Source organism: Dasypus novemcinctus, chromosome 15, assembly GCF_030445035.2.
Source record: "Dasypus novemcinctus isolate mDasNov1 chromosome 15, mDasNov1.1.hap2, whole genome shotgun sequence".
In the NCBI taxonomy this organism is placed as follows: domain Eukaryota; kingdom Metazoa; phylum Chordata; class Mammalia; order Cingulata; family Dasypodidae; genus Dasypus; species Dasypus novemcinctus.
Genome location: NC_080687.1, coordinates 82018168 through 82033015, shown reverse-complemented (window position 1 = coordinate 82033015; position 14848 = coordinate 82018168).

Below are 14848 nucleotides of genomic sequence, written 5' to 3'. Positions count from 1 at the left end.
TCCAACTACCTTCCCCCTTATAGTCCAGTACTGCCAAACCCAATCATATCACTGCACCACCCTCATGGCCATCCATTGCCCAACCACATCCTTCCACCTTATCATAGATTTTGCCTGTATGGGTATTGTATTAGGCATTTTTACAATCACAATTTTGCTGCTGGGCTACTGACATTTTACTCAGGAACAGGCATTTCGCACCCAAATACAGCTGAAAAACCATTAAAAAAATGAGGCTTTTTTGCTTCATGTTTTCCAGAAAATTAATTGAATGTACTGCTTAGTATATACATATATATATATATATATATACACTTACTCAACCATCTTTTGCTTAGTTTGTTCTTTATACTCTTAGAAGCACGAAGAGTTAAAAAACAAAAAGCAAACACAAAAACATAAAACAGTCCCGATGTTATTACTTTGGTATTCAAAGATTTATGGAAACAGGGCTCAGTGCTTCTTCATATTCACCATAAAATCACTCTAGTGAGTGAGTTTACAGAGTTTATTGAAAATATCTTAAGGGAGCTAGATCATTGCCCACAACAAAGAAAACTATTTAATTAATCCCCAATAGGTATTCCTATTCTATCCAAAGCCTCTGTATTTTCCAACCTGTGGCTGTCTCTCCAACTTTGACTGCCTCCTTTAGTGTGCAAAGTTATTTCCTTAAGAAACACAGCACAGGCCCTGCCTCACGGCAATTTTCTGTCGGAGAACTTTGTTGAGCTTCTTTGTAAGAAGCTGGTCTCTCTAGGCAAGGGAGATCAAAGAAACTTACTTCCCCATATCTTAGACTTTCTAAGTATCAGTAACCAGAGCTGGTGATTCATATGTGAACAACGGTCAGGGTCTATTTCTGAGGAGCTTTCAGTTTTATGAAACAAACAGATAAATCTAATGAACTTAGTTTTCTAATAAATAGATGTGCTACGCCTATGGTAGCACAGTGGAAGGGGGCCACTAACTCTTAGGAGGAGGTAAGGAATGCTTTAAAATGACTGCTTCCTTAAGAATGCCTAGGAATCTTGAATTAGGTATGAAAGAGGGACCTGTAGAATCCAAACGAGAAACATGGCTAGAGTACAGAACACTATCTTAGGTCATGAAGAAAATGCAATTGGCATAAGAGGTGGGGCCATTAGAAAGCAATATGTGCTGTGAGGCAAGGTGTAGTGAAGTTGGAGAAAGACTAGAGGCAAGGAGAGCAGTTCAGAAGGTCCTGAAATCACCTGGGAAGTGGACAGTATGCTCTTAAATATGGCCTTGTCAGTGGGGAAGAAAGAGATGGGAGAAGTTTGACTGAAAAGGTAAAATTGAAGGATTTAGAGAGAAGAAAAAAATGATGTGGAGGATGATTACAAGTCTCCTAGGGCAGGTAACTAAGGAGTGATCCTGCTGACAAAGGGGATAGAGATGGACAGTTTGTAAAAGAAGATGCCGAGCTCAGTTGTGGACATGTTGGGTTGAAACTATGATAATGGTCAAAGCGGGGGTTTCCCTGCCTGGTGTACTCAAATGACCAATTCCTGAGACTCCAGGATTTCAAAGTGAGTCAGAGTTCATTGCTAAGTGTGAAGCAGGGGATCAGAGGGACTACGGGCTAAAAGCCATCTCTGAACTGCAGTAATTCTGATAGGCAGGTTTATACTGATGAGTATAGTGGCTGGAGTTGAGGATGTGAGAGATTAATTATTGAGTATGCACAGATTGATTACATGCCTAGAATGGATGCAACAAAATGGCAGTCTTAATATAATGATGGCCGTGATTTTTAGTGCAATAATGAAGTATAGGTCACTTACAGTTTAAGATTTAAGCTACTGCACATGCCAGGCAAGCCAATTTTGGTTAGATCTAGCTTCATCACGTAAGATAGGTTATGGATTGGGTTGGGTTAGTTCTGGGCTGACTCAAATTCCTTCTTTAATAAACATTAGGAGGCTGTCCAGTGATCATAAGACTTCTTATTTGAAAAACAGAACAAGGTGGTACAGGCAGGGCCAGTCTTGAGATTTTTCTAATCTCAAGGTAAAGGGTATATCATTTCATGATCATTATCAAATAGCAGGGATCTGGTTCCAGTTCTGCAAGTTTCAGTAATTTCAGGTATTTACCTTTGGCTATTGTATAAAATATTATAAAATAAAAGGTATCCATTATAATGATTTAGTAATGATAATTATTTATTCTTAACTCTTGGTTACAATTATACAATCAAGTGTAGATGTCAAACGAACAGCCATGTGTGCTTAAAATGTTGGTTTGTTAGAATCTGAACTATGGTTAAAACCTGAAAGATATTTGTGTATAAGGTTTAGGTATAGGATTTAATAGAGCAGTGGTTTTAAATTAAGGAGCAGTGCCCTTCTAGCATGGCATATCCAAATATATCTAGAGGATATTTTTAAATTTACCTCTCCAGAAACCAGAAGAATGATCTGTGACTTAGCCGAGAATCACATCTGCCAGCTACTTTAAGTCTTAGAATAGAACAGGATTGGAAACTCTGGAATGATCTAGCAGAATGGGATCCAGGGGTAAATTTTAACTGCCAATGGATTGTATGATGGATGTTTCCTAATACTCTGTCTTGCCTCAGTTTCTTCACTCACCAAATGGGAATAAAAATATTATTTACTTCAAAGATTTTCCATGTGAATTAAATAAGGCAATTTATGTAAAAAACTTAGAACAGTGCCTATAAATATTAAAAAGTAATAACTATTATTTTAATTACATGGGGAAAGTGTCAAAGAGTATCAGCATTGGTAAAACAAGTTTATACCTATACCTAAAGAGTCATGAGTGGGTGAATGAGATATTTGCATATAGGCATCAGTGAGGAGGAGAGAATGTGACAATTCCTCAATCCAAACAAGAAGTCAAGAAGGAAAATAATAGAGGACAGGTTGGTGCTGAAGATAAGAGCTGGCAGCCAGTATTGATGGCTCAAGCTAATTTCCTTCAATACTTTGTTTGAATATGGGACAGTTTTCATTACCAAGCTCCCGGGGCTGGTAACCCTGATTAACCCTTCAGAATAAGTAATTTATTGGTAGATCCTTCCAGAATTCATAAACATAGTGGATGGAATAGTGGATCATATATATTTAACTTAAACATAGACCTCTATAGTAAATACCTTCTTATAGGTATCTCATACCCCATAAATAAAGGATACCTTCATAGTTTGTGGGTGACATAAAATTTCCCTTAAACTTCAGATTCCTTTTTTTCCAGAGACACAGACAAGAAAAATGAACTTCATTCATTCAGTACCTTTCAATTCTTTTCTTTCTACTGTGATTTACAATGAACCAATATCATAGCTCAACTGGGCAGGTTATGTCAAAGCAAGGAAAACAGAACTTAAGCACAGATTTAAATCTATAATAGAGCCACTTCTAGGATCCATATAAGAAGAGATAACTAAATCTTCAAGCTCAACAAATAAAAGCTCTAGAATCAAAAGGCAATCCATGAGAATCACTGTCATTCCCAACTAAATGTAAAATTAGAGTTGTCCCATGATTTCAGCTTTCAAAGGCTGATGATTAAATGTGATTTTTCTCCTGGGTAAATGTCATTTTTGCCCTTATAAAAGCTATATATCCCTGGCAGATAGTTTTTATGAGTTTGCTCTGAGTTAAAGGACAGTGTAAAGCAGGAATATTATTCTGAATAAGAAAAATTCATCTAAATTCCTCTGACAGAATACTTTATCATTTCTCTTGGCCTTCTTGAAAGTAATAAGGCTTTGTTATACTTTCCCAAAGTTAACCACTTTATTTTATTGAGTATAAGTGAAAAGCATAGTATTTCAGTAAGCTTACATTCATAAATGATCAAGTTAGCATAAAATATTGATATTTTAAATCCCTGTATTTATAGAGTTGTGAAGATGAGGATATGTCTATGCTGGTCTTATTTCCAGAGCATCATTCAAAGAAACCAGCACTGCATTTCCCTGTTGAGAGCTCTGGATTTCTCACTAACATCTGTGTTATTATGAGCACTGAATATCAAACAACATTTGCTTAATGTTAAATGAAGAAAATCATGATCTAAAAATTAAAGTGGAATTAATAATTTGTTCTTCTTAGAGTTGTGAATGCCTGACCGAGAGCAACCAAAGTCTTTTTCTTATTCCTCTCCCCTCCAATCCTATTTACACAAACACGCATATGCACACACAGTCAAGCAAGGTTCACACCAAAGAGTTCCTAAATTGAAAATATCTAACTCTTGTTTCACAGAAAGGCATTTCCAATTAATCTCTATTATAGTAGGGTTTAAATAAAATAACCGTTGAAAGGTGATAGATGTCCCTGGAATAACTTTTGTGGTTTTGAAGACTTCATATGTTCAAAATCTCTTCTTATAAACAAGACTAGTAGTGAGTAAACTGTATGAAATTTAGTGCATTATACAGAATGTTTTTTACCCCTTATCTTTAAAATTTTTATGCCTGCTTCTAAATACTGGACAATGTTTCAGCTGCCCTTGGATGTTGGCTTACTCTGTATACTATGAGAACTGAAAACAAGATTTCTTCAAGTGTTTTGAACATCTGACAAACCCATTTAGGAACCAGATCTTGCTCAATTCATGTTTCATGAATTGCATTCTATAGTAGTTATTGCCCTACCCTTCTTATTTGGGCCCATCCTAATAAAACATAAAACATGTGAAGTGGAAGAATAGATGATGCAACATTTCTCTAGATTACTTTCCAAAATGGTGTTTGATATTGTGAACCTTCAAAAGTTATCGTTATTTAAGGACGAGATCAAATTAGTCTTAAACATAACATGAGAATGTTGATTTGTGGGGTGAAGGAATAGATTCTAGAGTGCAAAAAATGACCAAACATTCCTGTACACATGAACATTTGTACATTTAGTAATACTGTAAATTATATTTTTAAAAGTCCAGGATTTAATGAATCAATGTATTGTGTCAGCCCAGTACTGGGGGTCTATTTCTGAAGATAAAATTGAAAAAAGGTCAAATGCATGAAATTATTATGAAAGGAGATTCCTATGCTCAAAATCATACATGTCAGACTCCCCTAAGTTTTGCCTTACATTACAAAGTTGTGGTCTCAAATTTGGGTTTGTAATATCCCATGATTATGTGGAAAACAAAGCAACTGTAGTGGATTTGTTTGAAGTTAATTTATTATAGGTCTTCTTTGTTGTAATGGTAAGAGACATTAGTGTCTTATTGAATTAAAATAAAGCTGCCCTTTGTTAAGCCATTGAAAAATCATTAAGCAGTGTTTCAGGAGTGAAAGCCAGCTGGTTTATTCTTCCAGTTCTAACTAGTGATGGAGACAAATGGAATGCAGTTTATTTTAAATTTGAAACTTTATCAAATATCCTTCTTTGAATTTGAATGATTTAAGTAAAGCCTTAAACACTCGGTCATAATAGATCACACTTGTGCTGCTTATCCCTCGCCAGGACTTTAGCGATATTATATGCATTTTGCCTTAGCTAACAACTCTGCTGATACTCTTGTCAGAGTTACTATACTGCCTTCTACAAAGAAAGGAGGTATCTGTGTTTCCACCCTTCTAAAGCATAACAAAGGAGCAAACACTTCTGCACAAAGCGTCTTTGAGCTATTTAATTTACTCTTTGACAAAAGGAGAATGACACTGAGCACTCCACAAAGAACAAAAGCATATTTTTTTTTACCATGAAATGCAAATGATTTATAATCCTTATTAGAAATACCATTACTATATGTTCAGGAAAATCCTATCCAATCTTTTCCTTATAGACCTGATTTGGCCTAATTACATAATATTTTTAAAAGCTAACTTTCCATTTCTTAAGGAAAAACAATTTTTTTGATATGTGAAAAGTAGTCAAAGAAAAATCAATTAAAATTAAAGCAGGAGAAAAGGTTAATCCACTCTCTCCCTGGTGATTTTCTCTATCATTATATCTTCTCATTCATAAACCTTATTTCAGAAAAGATATGAATATCTTTCTTAAAGGAGATTTTTAATAATATTGTAATATAAGACATAGTTATAAGCAGTTCATAAAATCACTGTGTTGTTGTTGGGTGAATTGGAATGACCACACAAATATTAAGTGCACTGTATTAACTGCTAAACTAAAATTGCTAAAATATGCTAAAAATTGCTAAAATTGGTGATAGCAGCATATTTTATGTAAGATATTTGAAATAAATGTCACGGGGTAAAAAAGTGGGTAAATAAGGACAAAATTATTATTTCACATTCATGATGATCAGTAAGGCTTTATTTTTTATATTTTTTGCATTTTCTCAGCGGAACTATTTTAAATCTAGAATCCCATAAAATGATTCCAGAAGGACTTTGAGTTCCCACGTCTAAGAAAATGCAGAAATGAAGGAAACTCCTTGACTTTGTCACCCTCCCTCACGCTTTATGCCAGACGGTCTTGTGCTCCTCTGGAGTAGGGAAGCTGTGGGCTGACGGGTTGATTCATGAAACTACATACCACTTCTTCCTTCATAAACGCACTCACTTGCGAAGGCAACAGCCTTGATATTTGACATAGTAAATACCTGGAATAACCTATACATACTCCCCTTTGTCCCTTTCAATTTGTTTTTGCAACCCATGAAACACCCTGGTTCTAACCGTAAAATATATCATCAATAGTAAGTTCCCCTCAATCCATCTTTGCTTATTACATACACCATTTCACTTGCTTGTTTTGTTTCATTCAACATTTTAAAAACAGAGTTTATTTTCTTTCTTTCAATTTATTTATTTTGATTTCATTTTGACTCATAATGGCATGCACGGGGGGTGGAAATTGGAGGTCTGCTTTTCTATGTCCCCAGAATAAGCTTACTAAAATCTGTTTGGCCTCCTTGCATTGCATTTTTATTTATTTTCTTTCATTTCATTCTATTTAATCTACCTATCTATTCATTCATCTTCCTGGTACCAATCTTTCACAAGACCGCATAGCTTTTCAGGAAGATCCTTGATGCACATGTCATCCCCCATTCTAAAATTTATCTTACACAGGCCAGGGAATCCCCCCTTGAAATGCTTTAATTATTGCTTTGCACACTTGTTGAAGATACTCTTATTTATTAGTCTGCGATTATACAGAATAATGTCTAATAATATTTACTCTTTTATATTAGTGCTTGTATGTCCCTTGCCATTCTATCAGTTTTAGTTATTGGTACTATTATCCTTTTTTTTAAATGTATATTTACTAGTATTTTTAAAGGATCCATTTTACTACTCTTTTTTTTTTTTCATTTTGCCATTCTTTTAAAAAGGAGTGTTCAAGATTTTTCAGTCTGACCTCAAAACTATTTTCCACCTTCAATCCCAGAATGGGACTTCTTTTAAAACTTGACCATTCCTTTTTTCCATGCTCTGTTCCACTCTGGTTCCATCCATCCTCTCCCTCCTGTTATTGTGCCAAGCCTCCTAACTGGCTTGCTCGCTTACACCCTTGCCTCTTCTTTTAGTTTGTTCATAAAACAGCTGCCAGTGAAACTGTTAAACCTAAGTCAGATGATTTCACGCCTTTGCTCAGACGCTGACTAAAACCCAAGTGATCATAAGAACCTACAAAGCCAGACGGTCGGACTCCTGAAATCTCTCTGGCTTCATATCCTATCTGCCTCCTTCACTTCATGTTCAAACTCGCTGGATCTCCTTATTGCTCAGCAATAAAACCAAAACATTTTCGTGCATGTGTTCCAGTAGTACCTACCTCGTCTTTCTCTGACGATGCAGATCTTCTTATTCACTGCATTATGCTTACTTGTGTCTCTATTGCTAGTGTAAAAGCTTTTTGAAGGTGGAGTCAATATTGCATTTTTCACCTTGTATCTGGCAAAATGTGCCTTCTATATCTTAATGCATAAATAAATATGTTTCTAATGTGATAATGGATGTATGTTGACTCATAATAAATGAAGTGCTGGGTTCTCAATATATTCTGAGCATAAGATGGCATTATATGAGAATTCAATTTAATTCAGTGGTATTCAATTAATTGATACAAGTATCCCTTTTTCCTTTAAGATATATAATATATATGAGATCAATTATTTAAATATACACAGGTAGCCACTAAAGAATGAGTACACATTCTGCTTTACACAATTCTAGTCTGTAGTAAATTCCTGATATTTTGGGTTGAGGATATATCTATACATGTGCAGTATCGAAGAAAAGACCTAAGAATAACAGCCTTCTCAGAGCATTCTGATCAGATCTGAGAGTCTGGTAATGTAATGAATAGATCTTTAGATGAATCTTGCTCATACTCTGTAGATAAGCCCAGCATTGATCAGAGTGGCTGAAAAATAAATTTGGACTGGTTTTATTACTGAACAAGCAAAGTTCAAATCTGTGAGTCTCCTCAAGTCATTAGATTCGTGCAGAATGTATTGCATAATGATTCCTGCAAAGGAATATACTTCCAACCGAAAGGTGGATCTGGTTTTATCACTTTGAGTTAGGGCCCAGTTATGTAGCTATGTGTTTGTTAAAAGTAACAAATTAGTCTCTAGGAACCTTAATGTCTTTTTTTCTTTGCATTTGTTCTGAATGTGGGAAAGTTGGGTAAAACTGGCACTTTTGAAAGAGTGATGCTGCCGACATGGTTCTGTGTGTTTTTCTTTTCACTGGTCTTAACAGTGGTATCATTTGCAATTGGGATCCAAAGGAATATGGACAGGAAAAAAAAATCTACCCCGAGCTTTTGTTTTAGTTTTGAGAGTTTCATCTTAAATGACAGTGCTTAATGATAAGCCCTCTAGAAGAAGTGGGAATGGTATTTCCTTTGGCATGTTTCTTGAAAAGACTTTTAATATATCTTTTCTGATGGTGAGACAGATTCTAGTCTCACATTTTGTGATTTTATTTCTTATGCAGGTGTGAGTGAGGCACAAAGGCGTCCCAGTTCTGCAGCTAGCAGCTAGCAATTTCTCGCCTAGTGAAATTTTCAAACTGTTAGCAAACTGCGTCAGTAAACCACGCCATCTTCTGCAAATTACTTAAATTCTAAGAGCTTGTGTTTTCTTGCTGTTAATAATAACTGTACCTCCAGCAATGTGAGGATTAAGGAAGATCATGTCCATTAAGGACTTACTAAGTGCCTGCCATGAAGTAAGTGATTGAAAATTTCCTTTTTCAAGCTCCTACTCTGATTTTGATTCCACTACCCCATTCTTCTCTGTTCCTTTTCCCGAACCCCATGTTGGTCAACCAGGGGTGATTTTTGTTCCCTCAGGCAACATTTGGCAATACCTAGAGACATTTTTATGTGTCATAACTGGGAGAAGGGTGCTACTGGCATCTAAGGGGTAGAGGCAAGGATATGCTAAACATCCTACAAGGCGCAAGGCAGCCCCACAAGAAATAATTATCTGGCCCGCAGTGTAAACATGCTGAGGTGGAAAACCCTGCCCTAATGGATGCCTTTCTCCTCCATCTGGCTTCTCTGCTCCCTCCCTCTCATTCTTATTCTTCTAGTGCCATCTGCTTTTTTTCTTCTTATACATTATTGTGTTGGTTTTTTTTTTTAAGATTTATTTATTTATTTATTTCTCTCCCCTTCCCCTCCCCCGCCCCGGTTGTCTCTTCTCTGTGTCCATTTGCTGAATCTTCTTATTTGTCCGCTTCTGTTGTTGTCAGCGGCATGGGAATCTGTGTTTCTTTTTGTTGCGTCATCTTGTTGTGTCAGCTCTCTGTGTTTTGTCTTTATTCCATCACAGAAATGTGTAAGTACACATTTAACTTTGAATTTTATTTTACTTGTTATGTCTTCAGGATATCTCTATAAAAAATTACTTACACCATTCTAGCACTGGTGTTGGAAATGGTAGTCCACCATGGGTCCAGAATGCCCTCCACAGTGTGTAGGATGGAAATGCTTATTGTCCCCTGATACCGAAGACTTTCTGGTGCTTGTTATGGAAGCAGCTAAGTAGGCGAAGGTACCAACCCATCCTGATCATCACCTGCTTGCTCCCTGGGGCAAGAGGACTGGCTTGGTAGCTGCCTGTGGTGCAGAGGTGCTGGGTCCTTGGCTCTGGATTCCACAGCTATGGTGCAACCCGTTGTGTGTGTAGCCTCCATCTGGGCCCATCATTTACTCTATGGGATTGGAGGAGGAGCTACACTATAACACGAATGCTTGTACTGTTGGCTTAACTGTGAACCATAAACCACCTTGCTCTGAACCACTGAGTCTCCTTGTCTGCTTTGGACCCTTAAACTGTTGTGCAGGTTTACTCCTTATTAGCTTCTGTGAGATTGGGACTTTTTCTTGACTACTGAGCAATGAGATAATTTGTGAGAATGCTGGTTATACTGATTTTGTAAGGTTTTGTTTTAGTTTGCAAAATCTGCTGAAAACAATATACTAGGAATGGGTTGGCTTTTACAATGAGGGTTTATTAACTTATAAGCTTACCATTGTGAGTCTGGGGAAATGTCCAAATCAAGGCTTCATCAGGCAATATTTTTTTGACTCAAAGACTGGCTGCCAGGGATCCTAGATTCCTTTCATATGGCAGGGCACTCTGGTGGTGTTTCTGGCCTCTCCTTTCTTCTCTAGGTTTCATTGCCTCAGCTTAATGCTTCAGTGGTTTTCTCTTTCCTTCACTGGGTTTCTCTCTCAGCTTCTGTGAGGGTCTTTCTCTGTATTCATCCTTCTTATAAAGGACTCTAGAAAGAGAATTAAGACCCACCCTAAATCACATTCTACTGAAGTAATCTAATCAAAAGATCCCACCTCTGCTAGGTTCACACCCACAGGAATGGATCAGCCTAAGGACTTGATGTTCTGGGGTACATAAAAGCCTCAAACTACCAAGGTTTCTCTTACTCTTATGTTTTTCAAGATTTTTAATTTATTTCTTCTCCCTTCCCCCCGCCACAGTTGCCTGCACTTGCTGTCTACTCTCTCTGTCTGTTGTTGTGTGCTCTCTGTGTCCTGGTCTTTCTTTTAGAGGCACTGGGAACCAAACCCAGGACCCTCATGTGGGAAGGAAGCATCCAATTGCTTGAACCACTTCTTCTCCCTGCTTGTTGTGTCTCTCATTGTGTTTCCTTGTTGTGTCATCTTGTGGCATCATCTTGTTGCATCATCTTGTTGTGTCGGCTCAGTGCACCAGCCTGTCATGTCAGCATGTTGTCTTGCTTGTCTTCTTTAGGAGGCACTGGGAATCGAACTCAGGACCTCCCATGTGGGAGACAGGCATTCATCTGCTGGAACCACATCCACTTTCCTTTAGTTTGTTTTTATTCCAGCATTATGGTAATTGATCCTAAAAGGTTTGTGTCATCATTGTCATCAGCCATTTGAGCATAGATCTGACTCCAAACCCAATGTCCTTTCCATTGTGACAGGTGTGGCTTCCTCAATTTTATTCTAATTTTAGATTTGCTGCTTGTTCTACCGTCTATTGTAATGATTCTTTATATATGCAGTTGAATTTTTAATATGCTAATCTGTCTAGTCTGTTAAAGCCATGGTTTGTGTTTAATTTGGATGGTTGTGATATAAACAAGACCATCATACTAAATTCCCTATTAGTATTTTGTAAGAACAAGATAACAATATGTTGTAATGTTGTCTGGAGCGAGGGCTCGGCCTCGCTTATGCCCAAGAGTCAGGGGGGGCTCGCTCCTGCCTAACCACCGGCGGGAGGCACTCCTGAAAGGAGCACCAGTTCTTCCAGGCGTGGGGGACGCGCGGTTAAAAAGGAACCACGGAGACCGCCTGAGCGCAGGAACAGGTCTGCTTTATTGCGGAAGTACACTTGGTATTATAGGGTTGGGTGGAGGGAGGGGTTGGAGCTAGGGCGGGCTAGCTACAGGGTGGTAGAGGATAGGTGGAAGTGGGCGGAGGGCTATGAGGTAAGCAGTGTCTAAGGAAGGAGGCAGATTATAAGCTAGCAATGTGGGCGGGACTGGCGGGAAGGACCGCAACGGCTGGAGGGGGAAGATAACAACGGCTGGGAGAAGGGGTGGAGGGAGGCAGTAAAAATTGCTCTCCTTTTGTTTTTAAGAAGGAAATAATGAGGGGAAAGGGGAATAGGCGGGGGAAGGCGAGGGGTAAGGGGGCAAAACCGGCTGGCTATGGACGAATGACATAGCATCTGGCCAGGATGCATGCATTAGCCCTCAGGGTCGGTGCGTGCCGGCGCTAGACGCACACCGAGCCTTGCCAGCGAAGCGGCCTTGCGATGCCCTAGAACCCCTATTAGAGGGGAAGGAAATGACAGGGAGTGGCTAGAGTAGGTCTCGCGGGCGGAGAGGGCGAAGAGGACGGTGGGGAGGGGGCTCCTGCAGTTACGTTGAAGGAGATGAGTTTGTCAAACTGAGTGAGAGTCCAGTTGAAAGGTCGGTGATTCTGATTGGCAGCGGCTGAGAGGGCGAAGAAGGCCAGGGTGCAGGGAATGGCCACGAAGCTGTAGAGAGGCATCATTTGACGAGGCAGCATCTGTGGAGATAAATGAAAAGAAAACTCCTCGCTCTCCACTCATGGCGAGCGGGTGACATGAGGGGGATAAAGGGGGTGAGGTAAGGGTTAGACGCATTTTATGAGGAGGCATCTCTAGATGATGGCTGGTGCTGGATCTGGGCGAATGGGGCGACATCTGGGCCACATCCACTGTCAATGTTATCTCTCACTGAGGGCATAGGGTGCTGATCGCTTGCTGGGACCAATGGGTCAGTGGCAGGCCGGATGCAGCGCCCAGGAATCCAGAGAGGTTGCGGCTCAGAATCTGGAAAGACACAAGCAAAGCCTCTCCCCTGTGCTAGGAGGGGAGCGGGATTTTGCCAACGATTGGTGGCAGGGTCTTTCCAATGGACTAGGGGGACTTGCGAAGGCTGCCACATTGGCCCCCAGTGCTTGTGGGTGGGAGAAAGTCCTAGATTGTCAAAGGTTAGAAGATTGTGGTGAATGAGGCAGACAGTCACAACATCTGTTGGGGCCTTGTGGGGGGAGGAGGCTCTCTCCTTCTGAATGAGCAGTTTGAGCTGTTGATGAGTACGTTCGACGATCCCTTGTCCTTGTGGATTATACGGAACGCCAAAGTGATGTGTGATGTGATACATTTGCACGAAGCTGGCAAAGGCAGCACTACGATATGCTGGCCCGTTATCTGTTTTGAGATCCCATGGGACCCCCATGAACAGAATAGCTTGGCGGAGCGCCTTGATGCAATGCTTGGCGCTTTCCCCTGCGAGGGGGACTGCATAGCACAGATGCGAAAAGGTGTCAATTGCTACATGAAGATATTTGAGGCGGCCGAAGGCGCTGACATGAGTGACATCTAATTGCCATCTCGAGTTTGGGCGGAGGCCGCGAGGGTTGACGCCCTGAGGCTGCAAAGGTCCAAGTGGCAGCAAAGGCGCACAAGTCCGGCACGCACGCACGAGGTGCTTGCAGGTTTCAATAGGTATATTTGGAAAGAGTTTCTGGATGGACCGTGCAGAGAAGTGAAACTGGGAGTGTAAAAGCTTGGCTTGGTTGACAAAGTCTCCAAGCCGCGGTTCATAGGTGGAGTCTTCTCGAAAACTGACTGGGTTTATCTGATGGGCGGACACGGAAGCGTCAGCGAGGTTATTTCCCTGAGTCAGAGGCCCTGGTAGGCCAGAATGGCTTCTAATGTGAGCGATGAACCAGGGCTGTTGCCGCTCTTCAAGCAGTCGCTGCACAAAGGCGAGTGCCCGATCGATGTTTGATTCACTTGGCAAGAAAGTGGCAAGTGGAAGGCTACGACACACTTGAAGAGTGTATAGGCTGTCAGTAAAGATGTTGAGAGGCTGGTCTGGGTGGAGATTGAGGACTGCAGCGACAGCTAGAAGTTCGCCTACTTGAACAGAAAAGTCATTTGCGAACAGCAGTTGCCGTGGCTCAGGATTTTTAGGAGTGTATATTATTGCCTCCCTCCACCCCTTCTCCCAGCCGTTGTTATCTTCCCCCTCCAGCCATTGCGGTCCTTCCCGCCAGTCCCGCCCACATTGCTAGTTTATAATCTGCCTCCTTCCTTAGACACTGCTTACCTCATAGCCCTCCGCCCACTTCCACCTATCCTCTACCACCCTGTAGCTAGCCCACCCTAGCTCCAACCCCTCCCTCCACCCAACCCTATATAACCAAGTGTGCTTCCGCAATAAAGCAGACCTGTTCCTGCGCTCAGGCGGTCTCCGTGGTTCCTTCTTAACCGCGCGTCCCCCAAGCCTGGAAGAACTGGTGCTCCTTTCAGGAGTACCTCCCGCCGGTGGTTAGGCAGGAGCGAGCCCCCCCTGACTCTTGGGCATAAGCGAGGCCGAGCCCTCGCTCCAGACAACATTACAACAACAATATATACTTTGTTCTTAGATGTATGACTTAATTTGTCAAAAATATATTTTGTTAATTTCTTTGGAAAATTATATATAATTATCTGCAATATGAAATTTTGAATATATCTCAATAGCACATACTTCCTTGAAGACTTTCTTTCTGGAGCTCTTGATGTGATCCCCTGTGTCAACAGGGCTACTAGAACATTCATCTGTGGACAAATGTAAAAAGAAATTCTGCTTCCAAAGACTGGGTCCACCCCTCAAAACATGAGCACAATGCCACACTAAAACAATAGGTGATCCCACTATTTCTTGGGGTTACTTCTTTAGCTTTAGCCAATATTATCTCCTTTATCATTTACTTTTACATTTCTCTATATCCCTGGCTTTGATTATAGTACTTAACTATAGAGAGTGTCTATTTATTGTCAAGGCTTTACAGCTCATTTGGGCATTCGACTGCTTTAGCAGGGGCAGTGATGCTGTGCCATAGCC